The sequence below is a fragment of the Rattus norvegicus genome, chromosome 6 (genome assembly GCF_036323735.1).
Source record: "Rattus norvegicus strain BN/NHsdMcwi chromosome 6, GRCr8, whole genome shotgun sequence".
Classification (NCBI taxonomy): Eukaryota; Metazoa; Chordata; class Mammalia; order Rodentia; family Muridae; genus Rattus; species Rattus norvegicus.
Genome location: NC_086024.1, coordinates 73,824,209 through 73,843,923, shown reverse-complemented (window position 1 = coordinate 73,843,923; position 19,715 = coordinate 73,824,209).

Sequence of the window (19,715 nt, the reverse complement as noted above, 5' to 3'; positions counted from 1 at the left end):
TTGCTTAGGAAGCGCAAGGCCCTGGGTTCGGTCCCCAGCTCCGGAAAAAAAAAAAAAAAAAAGAACCAAAAAGAATCAACGAAACAAAGGAAAAAATCAACAAACCCTTATTCAAACTAACTGAACGGCACAGAGAGAATATCTAAATTATTAAAATCAAAAATGACAAGGAGAACATAACAAAAGACAGTGAAAAATCCAAAAAAATCATTAGGTCATACTTCAAAAACTTGCACTCCACAAAATTGAAAAATATAAAAGAAATTGATAATTTCCTCAATAGAAACCACTTCATGAAAGTTAAACTAAGATCAGATAAACAATTAAAATAATCTCTAGCCTCTAAGGAAATAGAAGCAGTCATTAAAAGCCTCCCAAGGAAAAAATAAAATACAAAAGCCTCGTACCAAAGAGTTTTAGCACAGATTTCTACAAGAGATTCGAAGAAGAGTTAAAACAACTCCTCAAATTATTTCATAAAATAGAAACAGAAAGGAAAATTTACAAATTCAGGTTATGAGGCCACAGTCACCCTGATATACAAGTCACAGAAAGATTCAGCAACAAGGAAGAATTTCCCTCATGAACATACATGCAAAAATACTCAAAACACTTGCAAACTAAATCCAAAAACACATCAAAAAGATCGCCCACCATTACCAAGTAGGCTTCATCCCCAAATGGAGGGCTGATTCAACATACAAAATTCAATCAACGTAATCTATAATATAAGCAAAACTAAAGAAAAAACCCATACGATCATCTTATTAGATGCCAAAAGCCTGTGACAAAATCCAAACCCCTTCTTGATAAAATTCTTGGAGGAGGGATACTAGGAACATCCCTCATCACAATAAAGTCCATTTTCAGCAAGGCTATAACCGACATCAAATTAAATAGAAAGAAACTCAGAGCAATTCCACTAAAATGAGGAACAAGACAAGACTGTCCACTCTCTCCATATCTATTCAATATAAGAGACTTGAAGTTCTAGCTAGAGAAATAAAACAAATGAAGGAAATTAAGTGAGTATAAATTAGAAAGAAAAGTCAAAATATTTTTATTTGCAGATGATACAATAATACATACATAAGCAACCCCAAAAATTCTACTAGGGAACTCCTATAGCTGATAAACACTTTCATCTAAAGTGTCTAGATAAAAGATTAATTAAAAAAAAAGTCAGTAGCCCTCCTGTATATAAACAGCAAATAGACTGAGAAACAAATTAGGGAAATAACACCTTTCACAATAGCCACAAATAATGCAAACTATCTTGGGGTAACTCAAACCAAGTAAGTGAAAGACTTACATGTCAAGAACTTCAAGTCTTTGAAGAAAGAAATTGAAGAAGATATCAGAAAATGGAAAGATCTCCCATGCTCATGGATCAGTAAGATTAGCATAGTACAAATAGCCACCCTACCAAAAGCAATCTATAGATTCAACACAATCCCCATCGAAATTCAAAAGCACCTATTACAGACCTTGGAAGAACAATATTCAGCTTCATATGAAAAATAATATCCATTGCTGGGTGCCGCTGCCCATCAGATGGATATAGGCCAAAAAATTGATCATCCTGACCTTTAAGTCTCTAACTATGCTGAATGCTGAAGCTGATGACTTCTAAAAATCTAAACACTTTCTTGCTTATCCTGTGGCTGAAAACTTCTGGCTTCTTTTTTCTATAACTCCATGCTTTATCTCAGTACTTGATTCTATCTTACTGTTGTGTGCCAAACACTTCACTCTTGACTACCGTTCTATATGTCATCAAGTGCTGAGGAAGCTTAACGTTTATGTCTCTATTACTTTATAAATCTAGGTGCTTGATAAGCACAAGAAAACTTAGCTCTTACTTTATCCTCTGATTGATAATTCTCTGTGTTTAATAATTCTCTCTCTTAACCATAAATTACTTTACTCTGAGGCCAGAAGCTGCAGATCTCTAATGATCTTTAATTCATTAAACAGCAGGGTTATTATGCAAAGGATTAATTGCTAGGACTTCTTTCCCCACTTTCCTGAAGCCTCTCCTCTCTTGCTAGCCAGGCAGGAGGGAGATTTGGAACAATTAACTTTTATTGAATGAGAAGAGAGCCATGCTCCCAAAAGGAAAAACTTTTATGCATTATGTTTCCCAAAAGGAAACCAATATGCATAAACACATACATTTACATATATTCATGCATGCAGATTCATTATCACCTAGTTATTTGTTGAGCCCAACAATTTGTATCATCAACTTACATACTTAAACACACATAACTATACTTACATATGATATATACATATATATACACATACACAAATATGTATACATCACACACACACACACACACACACACACACACACACACACACACACATATTGTAAAAGCCCAAGTGCCAACACAATAAGAAGTCACTCATTCTGATGAAAAATAAGCATTAACCTTTATTGTATAGAAGTAAAAGCTTCTACCCTTTTGTTGCTAAATGAATTAAAAAACCTGTCCTGTTCTAAGAAATCCTGTTTGCTGCTTTCTGTTCTCTCTGCAGCTCCTTCTCTTCCCTACTAAGCCCTGTAATACAGGTCTATGTTCTGCTGTCTCTTCTGCTTCTATTTTGCTTCTACTCTGCTTCTATAGTCTCCTTCTACATCCTAATTCTGCACTCTTCTTCTATGTCTCTCCTCATTTGCTCAGCCTCTCATCTCTGTAATGCTTCTATTCTATTCTCCTGCCTCCTTAATGCCATCGTTCCTAGTTTTTGTTTTTTTTTTTTTTTTGTACCTTTTCAAGAGAATAGATCACATGGAATTCCAAAAGTTCACAACAAATTCAAACATAAATTCAAATCATAAATTGAACAAGAAGTTACAACAGAGATGTTTACATGTGTTTCTATGAAGACTGGCTTTCTAACTAGACATTCATTTTCAGTCACTAACTCCACAGTTTCATTGAGAGTCTAAAATTATAATTCCTTTGTTTTATAATCCTAAAACTATAGTTCTAACTCTTATAACTCTTACAGCATTGAATTTTTGTAAAGATAAACCAAGTCAGTATTTTCTCTTCTGTCCTTGCATCTACAATAAATCCTTCTGTTCCTTTTATGAGCCTTAGTTAATGGTATTACAGCCTAAAGGATTGTATTCCTAAGTTGTAAATCTGTATCAATGCCTGCTTTCTATCTCAGAGCAATTAATTTGAAGACTGGTAGAGTTCTAATAGCAGTTTTCATATTACAGAGGCTTAATATAAAGAACTCAATAATTACTAGTATAAATTTAGGAATACTTATGGAATTACCATTAGAAATTAAGAAATTGTCTATTTCTCTATATAACATTACTACAAGACAGTTCATCTTTGTTGATGTACAGAGAATCTGCCCAATAGAATGGGCTAATGTGCATGGATTGTTATGTTAATTTAATAATGGCAGGAAGGGCATATCAATGGCAAGAATCAATTCTGAGATTACTCTCTTCTGGCCTTTCTCCAGGGCTCATCCATTGCAGTATAATGCAAAACAGTGGACATCTCAGGAAAGTTGTCTACTACTCTTAGCCTCTCCTAGATGGCTTCTGGCAATTCACGATCACTAAAACAATCCTGTCTTTTGGTTTCATTGCAAGGAGATTATATTCTTGCTTTCTGTACAGTGTAGTTTACCTCCTTGTGTTGGAGTTTTACATCTATTATCCTTTGTAAGACTGGATTTGTAAAAAGTTATTGTGTAAATTTGGTTTTGTCATGGAATATCTTTGTTTCTCCCTTTATGTTAATTGAGAGTTTGGCTGGATATAGTAGCTTGGACTGGCATTTGTGTTCTCTTAGGGTCTGTATGACATCTTCCCAGGATCTTCTGGCTTTCATAGTCTCTGGTGAGAAGTCTGGTGTAATTCTGACAGGTCTGCCTTTATATGTCACTTGACCTTTATCCCTTGCTTTTAATATTCTTTCTTTGTTTTGTGCATTTGGTGCTTTAACTGTTATGTGATGGGGGAATCACTAAAGCAATCCTGAACAATAAAAGAACTTCTAGAGGAATCACCGTTCCTGACTTCAAGCTGTAGTACTAAAACCACATGGTACTTGCATAAAAACTGACACGTTGATCAATGAAATTGAATTGAAGATCCAGATGTAATTTCATACACCTGTAAACAACCCGATTTTTGATAAAGAAGCCGGAAAAACACAATGAAAGTAAAATGCATCTTCAGCAAATGGTGCTGGTCTAACTGGATATTGCCATGTTGAAGAATACAAATAGATCCACATCTATTACCCTGGACAACACTCAAATCCAAGTGGGTCAAACACCTCAACATAGAACCAGATATAATTGAATCTGAACAATGAGAAAGCGGGGAATAGCCCTGAATGTATTGACCCAGGAGACAATTTCCTGAACTGAACATCAATAGAGCAGGCACTAAGATCAACAATTAGTAACTGGGACGTCATGAGATTAAAAAGCTTCTGTAAGGCAAAGGTCACTCTCAATAGGACAAAGTGACAACCTATAGAATGGAAAAACATTTTCACCAATTCCACATCTGAAAGAAGCCTTATATCCAAAATATATAAAGAACTCAAGAATGTAGACTTCAACAAACCAAGTAATCCAAATAAAATGGGGATACAGATCTAAACAGAAAAGTCAGTAGATGAGCCTCAAATGGCTTAGAAACACTTAAAGAAATGTTCAACACTCTTAGACGTCAGGGAGATGCAAGTCAAAACTACTTTGAGATTCTGTCTTAATCTTCCAGAATGGCTGAGAACAATAGCATATATGACAGCTTATGCTGGCAAGGATACGGAGCAAGGGAACATCCTTCCATTACTGGTAGGAGTGTAAACATGTACAACCTACTGGAAATCAATGTGGGGGCTCCTCAGAAAACTGGAGAGCAATCTTCTTCAAGACCCAGAATTACTACTCTTGGGCATATATCCAAGGGTACTTCATCCTACCACAAAGACACTTGCTCAATTATGCTCATAGTGGCTTTACTCATTATAACCTGAAAGTGGAAACACCCTAGATGTCCCTGAATAGAAGAATGGATAAAGAAATTGTGATTCACACCATAAAATATTATTCATCTCTTTTTAAAAATGACATCATAAAATTTGCAGGCAAATGGATGGAACCAAAAAAAATCCTAAGTGAGGTATCCCAGACCCAAGAAGACACATATGGTTTGGACTCACTCATAAGGATATATTTGCTGTTGAGTAAGGATAGCCATGCTACTGTAATCCACAGATCCAGAAAGACTAATTAACAAGGAGGGTTCTATGGGGGATATGTGGATCTCCCTGGGAAAAAAACTAGAATAGATTTTATAGTTGGACTAAGGGCTGGTGGGATGGGAACAGGAGGGATTTCATTGAGTTGTGATGGAGGGAGAGAGTCTGGAGAGAGACAACTGGAATCAAAGGCTAGTTGACGTGATGTGGAAGCCTAGGGCACTAGAAACTTCCAGGATTTTATGAGGGTGATCTTAGCAAAGACTCCTAATAATGGAAGATACAGATCCTAAACTAGCCCAGTGGTGGGACTGGGACACTGACCCAGTCACAACGTACAATCTGTCCTGCCTCCAAGATGTGCCTGGGAACTGGTGGCAGTGACTGGTCTAATTTGAAGTCCAGGCCATGAAAGGGAGCTTGGTAATTTCTCTACTGTTATGAATCCCTGGCTGTTAGTCTTCTAGTCCATACTTACATTAAGTTACAGAAGCATATTTCTTCACTTCTTGTCCCAGTTTAGGCTTCCTCACTGTATTTCAGGCAGTCAAGACTCTGTGATCTGAACTTAGCTACATGTTCACTCTGCTAAAATACCTATGAGCCTATCTACTCACAGTAGAACATGGCAACAAAAAACATCCTTAAGAGATAAAAAGCAGACAAGAAAAGCAAAGTGAAACAAAGCCATAGTAAGTCTCACAAGAACAAAACTAACTGAAGCAGATAAAAACTAGAGCCAAAAATGCCAATGGCCTTGGAAAGAAATATGGACAGTAAGATGATAGGGTCGGTTTTCCTCTCAGATTTTGTCACTGTGAGAATTTACTATGATGAGGGTTTATCAAATATGACAACCACAAAAGTAAAAGGAAGTTTGGAGGCCCAGGATTAGAGACTCCACCAAAATATCCCACCTACTCTTCCAAACAGTGGTTAACAAATGCATCTTAAATTGGTTTTTAGATTACATCACTTGAGATATGTGTTGTAATTGATTGTTCTTCCTTTATATTCTAATAGTTACTAAGATCTGGGGGAACACAAATCCTTTTCAGTATCTTGCTCAGAGAAGAGGGATCTATATACTCAGCTACTCACTTCTTGTCCCAGTTTAGGCTTCCTCACTGTATTTCCTTTTCTTTATTTATTTTCCTTTTCACCTTTTCTTTATTTATTATTGTTTTTGCTCTTTGTTTTGTGATGTTGGAGAATCAGACCAAGAGCCTCACACATGGTAGGTCTGCAGTTTCCCTCAGAGCGACTTCTCTGGCTCCTTTCTACCATTTTCTGCAGTTATACAGTATTCAGAGGGAAAAGCCTCAAGCGGAAGTTTCCTGAGTCACTTTTAATCCTTGTCTGACTTTGTGGCAGCACAACCACGCAGTCTGAAACACAGATGGCCTTGCCGTCCTTTCACACTTAAAACTGACAGTCCCCAAGGATGATCCCTCCATTGGATATCTAATTCCGGTTGTCAGTCCTGAAGTCATATACACAGAATCAAAAGCACACAGGCTGTGGAGGTCGTATTTATATATTTGTGCATTTATGCACATGTGAAAAGAAAAGTTTATGAATATGAGAGGGATCAAGGTAGAATCCAGGGAAGAGGTGGGTGTCGAGAAGGAAAGGAGTAAACGATATAATTATATTTTAATTAAAAATTAGGAAATATATTAAAATATGAGCTACAAATCTGAAGAGAAAGTTCCCAAAAGAAAAAATAAAATGGCTAACAATGCATATTGTATATATTTCATATTAATTTATACTTATTTTAATACCATTTCTAGTAGGCAGCAGGCTAGTCTTTTGCTATATGTTATCATTTAATATTTACTTCACTTTAGAGTTACATCTATACTAGATATTCCAGACTCTGATTCGTGGTTCCTAACCTGCGTACAAAGCAAATGTATTTTTGATTTAGCGAAAGTAGCCCTTCCTCCTATCCACGGAAATTGGCTTATCTCATCATCAGTGGATTCACATGGCAGGTGTTGAGTGGGATACAGAAGATGAAATGTTCATGAGGGAAAGAAGACAGGAAATTGAAGATAAAATACAGGCAAAATCCTCCAGATTTTCTGTGCGGTGACAGGATGCTGAAGACAGTTGGCAGGCTGGTGGACAGTCAAGGATAGGGCCTAAAAAGACTGCCGGAACCTTCTGAAATACAGCCCAAAGGAGTGCTCCCACATTTGTAGTTTTGACGTGCGATGACCTTATCAACAAAGTTTGATGACAATAATGGCGGTAGGCAGGTGAGTAAACAGTAATTGTAAACTCAGGTGGGTGGCGCGGTGCCTTTTCCTCCTCATGAAAAGAACCCTGTGCTGTTTTGCTCTGTGGAGTCAGTAAAATTGACCTATTCGGGGCTTTTCTAAGTTTAACAAGTGTGATTTAGCCACACTGTTCTGAATTCTTGTTCCTTTCCATATCCTTCCTTGGGGAGAAGAGAAGAATGGAACAGTTAAATGGGAAAAGGTTTATCCTTAACTACCGCGTCTATTCTCTCCTCTCATCATCAAAGAACCACACACTGTCCTGCCAAACAACTGGATAGAATGAGGCAGATGCTGGTCTCCGGGCTCTTGTGGGAGGAGGGACGGACTGAACAACGGCGAATTGCAGACAGTTATTTGTCTCTGTCTCTGAGTGTTTGTTTACATGAGAGCTTTGGTTTCTCTTCTGCAATGAAATATGCAAAACCGATGTGTAACTGGTCGGTAGCATGAACTTTTATTAGTATGTGCTTTCTTTGATCACACTTTAATTTCCTACTGTGTGACCCGAAGTTACTACTGTATGACCTGCAGTAACTTCCTAAAACGGGTAGGATGGAGGAAGAGACGATTATCTGGGGAGGGTCAGGCCATCATTACTGACATAATTTAGAACTGCTTGATGTCAAGAAAAGGAAACCCAGACATCGGTTGGCTTTTATTATTACTGCTTTTAAGTTCTCTGTAGGTAGTGTGACTCTTTACAGCCTGTACCTGGGACAAACGATAGCCCTAGGAGAGGAGACGGGCAAGCATCGTGTGCCCCGAGAAGACTGACAATTATGGTACTCCTATGTACACATGCACGAACATAAAAATATGGTTACATCACAATGGGGCCTAGAACATTGCATCTGTAAATGATGCAAATGCAAGTTGTATGGATAGGAGTAAAATTTATTTTTAAAAAGAGTAAGAATTGTGAAATGAACTAAACTATGTATGTGTAGTTATAAACTAATTGTGTGTGTGTGTGTATGTATGTATGTATGTATGCATGTATGTATGTATTAGCTAAGTAGAAAGCATTAACTCAGGGATAACCTCAGTTCCTTTTAATGAAGCAGTGTGTTTCTTCATCTCTCTGTGCTTCATTTCCTCTTATCTAAGCTGATACTCAGGGAAACACTGTAAGGCTTCAGTGAACTGATGCACTTGGCACGTGACACACTTAGTCTAGTTCAAGTCTGTCCAGTAGTTACTGGCTGCTACTACTGTGTTAGACACATTTTGTTCTAGAGAATTTTATAGTTTCATATGCATATGTTCTATTTACTTTTGCTGGTTTCCTCACACCTGGCTGTTCATGAAGGACAATAGGGAAAATATATGAATATAACTTTGCACTACTTTATTTAAATATCTATGTGCTTGGCAATGTCAGGGAACACTAACAGCATAGCATATCATTGCACTCATAATGGCTGGCACTTTCAAGAGCACTTACATAGTCTGGGGTGTTTCCTCTGCACCCACTGATTCAATCCTTGAGAAGCCTTACAGGGATGAGGAAACAAAGAACATAAATGGAGAGAAGCATTCTCCAGAAAATGACCGTAATGAGCACTAAAGGCAGAGAGAAAATCTTATATAGGTATGGGGAGATTTTATTTCTTTTATTGGATTTTTTTTATTTACATTTCAAATGTTATCCTCTTTCTCGGTTTCCCCTCCAGAAACCCACTATTCTATCTCCCTGCTTCTATAAAGGTGCTCCTCCACTCACCCACCCACTCCCTCCCACATTCCCATTCTGATATTCCCCTGCATTGGGGCATCGAGCCTTGACAGGACCAAGGACCTTTCCTGATGCTGGGCAAGGCCATCCTCTGCTACATATGTGGCTGAAGCCATAGGTCCATCCTTGTGTACTCTTGGGATGGTCGTTTAGTCCCCGGGAGCTCGGGGCGGGGGGTGGTGGTGGTGTCTGATTGGTTGACATTGTTGTTCTTATTCTGCACTGCCTCTCACAGTCCTATTCATATGGTAGCATGTTCAGAAACATATGCAACCCTCACTAGGATCAAACTGTTTGTCTGGTGTCTGGATGTTCACATCAAGAAACTAATTAGGTCAGGTTAAACTAGTTTTTAACGGGCTTATAACGTGCCCCTCTTCTCCCTGCGGTCCGCTGTGGTACAGATGCTGTCAGCACGTGGTGATTGCTGAATCCTTCTCTGCCGCCAGAGCTAGGGGGACAGTGAATCATAATTCACATTTCATTAACCCCAGATGTAAGGGGCGTCATCATTGTATATGAAACATGAGGAATGACTTCATTGGCTAGACCGTCTCTCATTTATCCTAAAACATTGTGTCATTTTCCCAGTCATCCTTGGGCTTTTTTTCCGTGTCTTTCTTCGGCAAGACTTCCTCTAGTTTAGGTCCCTCCCCTTCTCCGGGGAGAAAAACAAAACAAGAATAAAACCCTCTTTAGTATCATAAAATAAATCTCAAAAGCAAATGTATCCCCAGAGAGTCCAATAATGCCTTACTTCCGGGATCCATTTTCTCTCTGCAGTATGGAGCTCCCCAGACCTTTTGCCTTAGCACCGTCCCTCTTCACATTACCACCTGCAAAGCCCTGTGCATCTTTAGTGCCAAGAAGCAGAAGATTTCCTAACAAGAGTAATTGCAATAGGATTTAATCACGCTGTTCTGCAGCATAGGGCCAGTAACCTTAATGATAATGTTCCAATAAAGAGCCCTAGAAATGGTTTCTGTAGGTAAAATACTGTAAATCGGTGGAGCCCTGTGTCTGCAATGCGCACTTTAATAGCCACCGAAAGCCAGGCGCCATCAGAATGCACCCAGCGTCTATAAGACACTAAACATTAAGCACATTCTGCAAACTCCCAAGCCTTGAAGGGTGTCATCGTGTACAGTTGAGTTAGAAAACTGAACGATGATGCATCAGACCTGTTTTAAGAAATCTACAAAGAAAGGATTATGATTTGCAAACAATAAGAGCTTTCTTAAGTTTCAGGCAAATCACAATCCATAACTTATCTAAGTTCTGTGAGTGAAATGGAGCCCAAACTAGATAGACACGCAAAATTGAAATCGTTTGCTAGCTGCTTCAAAGTTGGTATTTGCATAATATAAGGTTGGTCAGAAGTTAGCCCTCATAGGTTTTCTAAGTGTTATTTAAGCGTGAAATCCATGCATTTAGTAATACTATTTAATCCAGCTATTTCTTAAAAGAAGATAGAAACAAAACAAAGAAAGGAAGAAAGAAAGAAAGGAAGGAAGAAAGGAAGGAAGAAAGAAAACGTTGCAAATGTTAACTCATCAGCTCCCACAGTATACTTTTGGAATAACATCAAAAATAGTATTAATGGTCCATTAGGATTTCCATAACGCTTTTTATTTGAAAATCCCTGAAGGCATTGCAAACACTAATAACATGAACAAAAGTCCTAATAATAATACTCGCTGTTCCCAAGCAGAAAAGATTACTAACCTCATTTTGTAGATGCCGAGATTTAGTCACAAATAGGCTAAGGAAATTGCCTCGGACGACAGAGGCAGTCACCAGCCGAGCTGGCAATAGAAATCAATGCCTTTTGATTCCTGCATCCTCATTCCAGACAATGTACCATTTCCTATAGAAGCAAGAAGCTTTTGGTCTGTACTTCCAAATGTAACATTTGACTTCAAAAAACTATCTGAGACTTTCGAAACCTTCCTTCCGTCCTGTTTCAGTGATTGTCTAGCACCTTTATACCTTAGAATCCTACTCCGATACCTAAGTTGCTTTTCACTTATAATAGGGCATTCTGCTCATCTAGATTGGTAAGTTACATTTTTAGTAATCTCCCCTCAGTTAGAGTAGCCATATAAATACCCAGAGCTGCGTTGTGCTGACCACGGGACTCCCTTATGTGATGAGGGAAATGCCACTCTGCTCCTGAGTGACGAGGATATGGACATGAATTTAGTAATGGGTGACTTTGTATGTCAAAGCTCATCTGTTCATGCCCGAATCTGTAAACATTCTAATGAGTTTATTTACCAACCTAGATTTGGAATCTTTACTGAACATGAAACTAAATGATATATTTAAAATAAATTTTTTTCTGCGGTTGGTAAATATTTGTCTTAACTCTGTTTTGTGTTTAACTCTACGTCAACTAAGTCTCTTGGAGTCCGTGAAGAAGTGTTCAGACCCACTCATCTCTTCTCAGGCTGTGCACCTTAATCACTTCCATTTGTCCTGTGGAACAGCTTGAGTGAGGTAGGGAAGCTTCCTGGCCTCCCTCAGGAAGGCAAAGCTTGGCTTCCTGTTCCTATTTTTCTTAAGGCACTGTCTCTAGCCAGTGGGAGTCAGTGCTGCATGTGAACTCCTCTACAGAATCCTCCAAACAAGGTGAAAAAAATCATTAGTAGTCCAGTTTCAATCTTCCGCACAGCTCAGGCAACAATAAATGAGTAATTTGCCGCCCTTCGCTTTGGCAAGCTGATGCCTAATGATTACCCGGGGACAGGATAATGGGACCATAGTGATTACACTATGTTTTTCTAACCACTTTCAAGGCCTTTGCTTTCAGACCTGCCCTAATGAAAAGAAAGCTCTGAAATTGGGCCAGGTCTTTATTAAAAATGTTCTGACAGGCTCTGCTTAGATAAATGTATTCACTTCTCAGATTTGAACCTTCTTCTGATTTGGAAGGCACAGGCTTGAGAGTAGATTTGATTGCCTGAACACTCTGATAATGAGGAAATGAGATGTTGGTTAATTCCATAAGCTACTGGAACGACTTATTTAAAGAAGACGCGATGATAACCTGTCTCTAGGATTTAGACAGTGAACTGGTTCAGTAAGAACTATGGGAAACTAGGAGTCAGAAAAACCTCAAGAATCTCATTTTTTGCTTATGCTATAAGATTATAATGTGATCTGATGAATGGCAACTAATATTCTGGGGTTCCCAGTTGCTGTAGGCAGCTGTCAGTCATTTTCTAGGTAAGAGGATGATGGCGGGGGATAATGGTGGGTACGTGGAAATACATACAGAGGTACTGTTGAGTATATGTGATGTGGGTATGATGAGTTAATTTTGAATATCATTCATTTTCTTTATTTATTCTGTATATTGTGTGCAGATGGGTGTGTGGTTGTATAAACATGTGTATATGAATGTGGAGGTTAGAGAAGGCTGTCTGGAGTTTTCCTCTATCATTCTATCTTGTCTTTGTCCTCTTTTTTTAATTACATTTTCAAATGTTATCCCCTTTCCTGGTTTCCCGTCCTTAAACCCCCTATCCTATCCCCCTCCCCCTTCTTCTATGAGGGTGTTATCCCTCCCCAACCCCCCCTTTCCCACCTCCCCACCCTGACATTCCCCTACACTGAGGGGTTCTAGCCTTGGCAGGACCAAGGGCTTCTCCTCCCATTGTGCTCAACAAGGCCATCCTCTGCTACATATGCAGCTGGAGCCATGGGTCTGTCCATGTGTACTCTTTGGGTAGTGGTTTAGTCCCTGGGAGCTCTGGTTGCTTGGTATTGTTGTTCTGATGGAGTTGCAAGCCCCTTCAGCTTCTTCAAACCTTTCTCTAACTCCTCCAATGGCGACCTTGTTCTCAGTTCAATGGTTTAGTGCTAGTATTTGTCTCTGTATTTGTCATGCTCTGGCTAAGCCTCTCAGGAGACAGCTATATCAGGCTCCTGTCAGCATGCACTTCTTGGCTTCATCAATATTGTCTAGGTTTGGTGGCTATATATGTTCACACACACACACACACACACACACACACACACACACACACACTTCTAATGCTAATGTTATAGGCACACTTGGCCATGACTAGCTTTACATGTTGGTGCTAGAGATTGACACAAGTGTTGTAGGGCTTAGAGAGAAACACTCTGGTCCATTGAACCGTCTCCACAGACTCTTTTTTTATATTTGAAACAGAGTATGATGTATCCCAGGTTAGAATCTATATGTAGGGAAAAATTACCTTGAACTTTTCATCCTCTTGCCTACATCTCCTGAATTTGTATCAACATGTCTTATTTTATCTGGTTCTTGGAATCAAACCCAAGGCTTCATGAATGTTAGGTAAGCACTCTGTCAATCACGTTTTCAACCTAGCACCACCATTTGAATTCTATGTGAAGATCATGTTTATAACATTTTGTCAGGCTAAACAATTTTGCAAGTCCTATAAGAGCTATTGCTTTTCTGAAATAGCATTATACACCATAATTACTCAGGGACATCCAGTGCTTACTTGGGGGAAGTTTAGTAAGCAAACTCAAATGAATGCTATGCCTGTGTCCTCCTGACTCACTGTGTATGGTGGCAGAACATATTTGTATGTATATAGTTTATCTATTTTAGAAACGATATTTCTTACAATATCTAGCTTAGATCAGGTCTGTAAGTCACTGAATACAGAGTATCTTCAACTCCATGGAGAACTAAAACATCTCTATTGGTCAAAGCTCTGACACTATTATTAGAAACAGAAACACAGAGAGATTTGAAAATGCAAGAACAAAGCAAGGAGGAAGGAGGAGCAGGTGCTGATGTAATGGCCACAATAGGAGATGAAACGCAGTCATACAAGTGACTTGGGAATAGAAGAACATGATGAATACAAGAACCAAGTATTGAGCTTAGTGTGGCCTGCATTCTGGAGATACACAAAGCAAAAGGTAGCCATTAGCTATTAAACAGACCTTGAGGAGCCCGGGGAGAGGTTCTCTGAGAATTGGCTGTCAAAGGTTTGAATAGCATGGTCTTGAAAACACAGTTCAGGACTGAGTCCACTATGCAAAGGGAGCAGTATGCGGGAGATAGGACTAATATGAAAAGATTCAGAAATCTTATCATATTAAGTTTTTTTTAAAAAAAAAACAAAAAAAACAAAAAAAAAAAAAACAACAACAACAACAAAAAAAACAGTGTCATAAAAAATTTGGAACAGGCAATGGAGGTGACTAACCCATACTTTAGAACACTCAAGAGTCTAGGCACCGGGAGGTCCGATGAAGTCAGTTCATCAGTGTATGTTGGCAGATATGTGTCTCTAATGCTCGGGGAAAATGTAGATAGAGCTTTATGTTTAAAATTGAAGTCTCCTTTTTAAAGTAGTCTGCTTATGAAGGGAGAAAGACATGGCAGTAGCTAAAGATCAAAGATAGTATATTTAAGATAGAAAAACTTAGACACAGCCAGAATACACCAAACACAGAGGCGTATGCCAGCAGCAAACCACTGAATTGAGAATAGGACCCCCGTTGAAGGAATCAGAGAAAGAACTGGAAGAGCTTGAAGGGGCTCGAGACCCCATATGTACAACAATGCCAAGCAACCAGAGCTTCCAGGGACTAAGCCACTACCTAAAGACTATACATGGACTGACCCTGGACTCTGACCTCATAGGTAGCAATGAATAGCCTAGTAAGAGCACCAGTGGAAGGGGAAGCCCTGGGTCCTGCTAAGACTGAACCCCCAGTGAACTAGACTGTTGGGGGGAGGGCGGCAATGGGGGGAGGATGGGGAGGGGAACACCCATACGGAAGGGGAGGGGGGAGGGGGATGTTTGCCCGGAAACTGGTAAAGGGAATAACACTCGAAATGTATATAAGAAATACTCAAGTTAATAAAAAAAAAAAGATAGAAAAACCTAAAAGAGAAACTGAGTCAGAGATCGAGGACTTGAGGACGAAGAAAGGAGAAATATGATGGCATGAGCTTGTCAAAGGGATGAGGTAGGAGAGGAGTCCCAGCACTGGACAAGTGTAGGCTGCTCACAGGGACAGGGAGTGCACCTTCATTTGAAGTTAAAGGTAGAGTTTCAGTAAAGATCCAGTACTCAGGACCGTTCTCAAGTTCTGCATGGCCTACCCCAGTAATTCTTAGAACCAATTAGTTCTTGAGAACAGTCCTGAAATTTTAGGCAGTGTTTACAACCACTAGCAGATAAAGACCAGAAAGGTAATAATGGAGTCATTAGCTATGTGTTTTCTCTCCAATAGTTCTTAGAACCAGAGGAAAAGTAGGTTCAAACCTGGGTTTCGAAGGGAACTGATAGAACCGTAAACTAGAACTGCACAGATTGTGAGAGGGGCAGACTGGATACTAAGGGGCTGAGCATTAGTCCACCCCAGCTCTAAAAGATTCGAGCACCTCATCAATTTCTGCGCACCAAGTTCTAGCACCTGAAACCCCAGTGGAAAGACTATATCCAAACCATCAGCGAAACCGAATGGGTATGACGTGAGAGCCCAGAAACAGTGACAAAGCACTGGACTCATAGCGAGGCAGTCCGCTCTAGATCGCCATCTCCGATGGCCCACTAAGTTCTCATCAGTAAACACTTCCGGCGTGTATTTATGTTTAAAACTCACCCAAGACAAAGAGTACAGTACATACACACAGTCTGTGCCCTCAAAAAAAGAAAAAGAAAAAAAAGAAAAACTACAAAATCATGGAAACATCTTTATAGTCACGCTGTAGCAGAAGAGAAAATCCATGCCAAAATAATCCTAAAACTTGGTCATGCGGGGTGTGTCTTTTCTGCTTACTGAATTACAAGTTATTTTCAAACCTAGTGTAATCCATTTGCCAGGCACGTGAGGAGGGATCACTGTGCTGGTGAATATAGAAGCTTCTAAATTTAGTCTTCCTTTTGTTTTTAGATCTTGCACCAGCCCATACAACCCACGGCCGTGCTTTTCCCGCTGTAAGCAGTCTAGCTACAGGCATTGTATGTGACTCTTTCAACGCTTTATGATGTTTTATTATTCCTTTGTGACAGCTTTCTCCGAGTTATGCAAATGGTGTGCCAAGTGTGGTAGAATGAAATTTCTTCCATTTTATCTCTGTCCAAATAGAAGTTGCCTCATCTGCATATAACAGTTCCCTTTGCAACTCAGTTGTAGTAGGAAATTGGAAGCAGTTTGTATTTGCATTTCCTGGGGATACAGACAAGAGCAGATGCCAATAATGGATGTCATAATTTGCTGCCTTCTCTTTGCTGCCTATAAATCTTTGAATATTTTTCCTACAATAGCAACTGAGGGGAATTCAGCAAGCATAATAGGGAGAAAGAAGATGTAAATCTCAGCAGTGCTGGTGGATTCCAGCTATGAATATTTCAGAAACAAGACACTCCCTTTAAATGAAACACTAATGGTTTGTAAGATGCTGCTGGCCTGATGTGCCTTTGATTTCATTTAATAACCCACAGCTCCTGACTGCACAACAGCAAATTCTGGCTGGCAAGCTCTAGAGGTAGGCTTTTCTCACCTTACAATTTCAGAAGCTAACCTTATTGTGGTGTTAACTATTGATCATCTCTGTGCTTATACCAGAGGTACACGGGCACACACAATTTAGAATTTAAACAATTTATATTTGGTTTTGAAATAAAGACACAGATATAAATTCTCTCTCTCTCTCCCTCCCTTGTTCTCTCTCTCTCCATCCCCCCTTTTTCTGTCCCTTACACAGGTTCACCTGAACACAGACACATGTATATGATTAAATGCATGCATATAAATTTGTATACTCACCAAAAATAACATTGGTCAGAGCTCATACTTCCTAAACTGTTTTCTCCATTCCAGCTGGGGAGGGGCAAATGAAATAAGAAGATGTGTTCTATTTCAATTATAGGGTATTTTAGATACAGATATTTTAAAAGTAGACAACATAGTTCAGTTGTCATTTTTAATATTTTCTTTTACTTTTTCCTTCAAATAATAAATTGGGTTAATTCAATGTTTTCCAAGCATCTCTCTCCCTCTCTCTCTCTCTCTCTCTCTCTCTCTCTCTCTCTCTCTCTCTCTCTCTCTCCCTCAACTCCCTTTGGTTGCTTTACTTTAATCTTGAACCTTTGTGTGTTACATGGTTTCAGAAAGTGTAGAGCCAATAGCAAAACAACTTTTTTAAAACACACTTTTTAAGCTGCCAAAATAGCCAGCCTTTCTATAAGGTGTGTATTATTACTCCAGTGAGATGTTTAAATACCTTAATTGGTACGAATGTTGTAAACTAACCCCAGTGTACCTCATTAACTAGCTATATTCAATGACACTACTGCCAGGAAGAATTGGCAGGCTATTAGCTTAAAGAAAATAATCCAACGAAAAGAAAAGAAACGAAACAAAAATTAACACCCAGTAGATAAGCTTCTCCTGAATTCAGAAGAATTGAAATTAGATGTATTTGATTCTGAATATAAATCCTCTCTACACTTGACCTCAGTGAACTTGTTGCCTGGCGTCCTCATTGTCTGCCTAATTGCCTCTTTTTCTTCTTTACATGCCAAGTGGCATCTTCATGGAACATCTTTTGACTGTTTCAGCAAGGAGTTTTATTCCTTCTACAGTTGAGCATTGCTGTACTGCTCATCCCCTCCTGCAGGCCAGCTGTGAAAAGGAGTTGGTTGCTAGCAGCTTTTGCAAAGTAGACCATCCACCCTTGGACAGCTACTAGCCTACCAGAGCCTCTCATGAAGAAAGTTGTACTTTTCAGAGAAGGCTCATCTGGGCACACAATCATCTTGCCTCATGGTGGAATGGTTCAATGTGTCAGTTACAATTTAGGACTTCTCAGGCCTCTTTCCTTATCTCCAAGGAGAATCCCTTACTAATCATTTGCACAAGAGTTTCTATCTTTCGCTTCGACCTCTGGAAACTTCACTGAAGGCAGTATGAGGAACAATTCTAGAAAGCAGTCTACATAAACACAATTATGAAGGTAGATCTCTCTAGCCAGAGAGCTCAAAATTTCCAAAACTATTTCCATTCCTGACTATTGGTAGAGTCTTGTTCATTGCTGGGATGTTAGTCGTTTGAGTGTTGAACTTCGCCAGTGGTGATGGGCAAAGATAACTGTATGGAATTTTAGAACATGTAGGCTGAATACCATTAACACCTTAAGGAGAGGGAAAAAAAATCACATATTCAGAGTCAATTGCCAGTTTGAAGAACCCATGTTTTCTTGTCTGCCTCCTGTTTCCATGGAGACAATGGGCAGGCCTAGACTCACCTGGTGATGAATTCAACTTTAAAAAAAATTTTCTGTCACAATTAAGGAATAAGTCATGTGCCATGTACTTCATCAGATCTAAGCTGTGCTAGACTCCAAGTCTTCAATATAAATTAGGAAAAATAAAAGTTCAGTACACTACTGCTGATCAAATATTTAATGCATGTAATTCTTAGTCAGACATAATTTGTAAGATGTTATTAGATATTTGTCTGATTCTCAGTCTTATACCTGAACAGTGGTGACATTCAGTCAAGGAAATTATGCTGGTCTCAGGTGTAATTGCCCATTTCATGCCAAGGATAGAACTTCTTGTGCAAATGCTCAGTAAGGGACTCTCTTTCAAGAACTGGGCCAGATTTCTGAAGTACATAGGCATTTAGGGAGTAGATGGGTTGTTGTTTATAACAGTATTTTCTCCCCCGCCCCTTTTGGGGGCTGTTCAAGACAGGGTATTCTTAGCTGCCCTATTCACTTGGTAGACCAGCATAGCCTTGAATTCAGAGATCTGACCACCTTGCCTCCTGAGTTCTAGATTAAAAGGTCTACACTACCATCCCCGAGTTTCCATAATATTTTCTGATGAAAAACTCTCAATGTCTTTTCTTTCATGAGTGAAAGATGTCCTTTCCCTTTTTGTAAGAAATAATGATTCCTCCATCTTTCAAAATAGTTAAGGTTTTTATATTAAGGTGAGAAAAAAAACCCTAAGACTGACAGTTTTTCTTTGGCTTACCCCTATGTTCCTTATAACTCTCCTTCAGGGCAATCTCCAAGAGTTTGGCTATCGTAGTTTCAAATTCCATGAGTGCCTTCAGATTCACACACTTCTCTGTCCTCCTCTGTGTCCTGTGGTCTGGCCTGGTTGGACAGTACCTGTGAGCTTTGCATTCTACCTCGTGGTTAATTTCGGTAATGGGAAAACAATGACTGGGCACTGTGGGTGGGAGTTGTGGCATGAGGGTATTCCTCACCAGCTAGGTGCATGGTAGTTTTCCACTCACGATGACTACAGTTCTCCATCAAGAGCTGTAGTGCTGTCAAACAACCTCTCCCTACCTCTCTCAACTCTAAAATTCTAGTAAGTCCTTTGTCTTTTACCTTCAGGTTGAGGATAGTGCCCCATTGTCACTAGCCATTGAGTGTGTATCCTATCTTCTTGG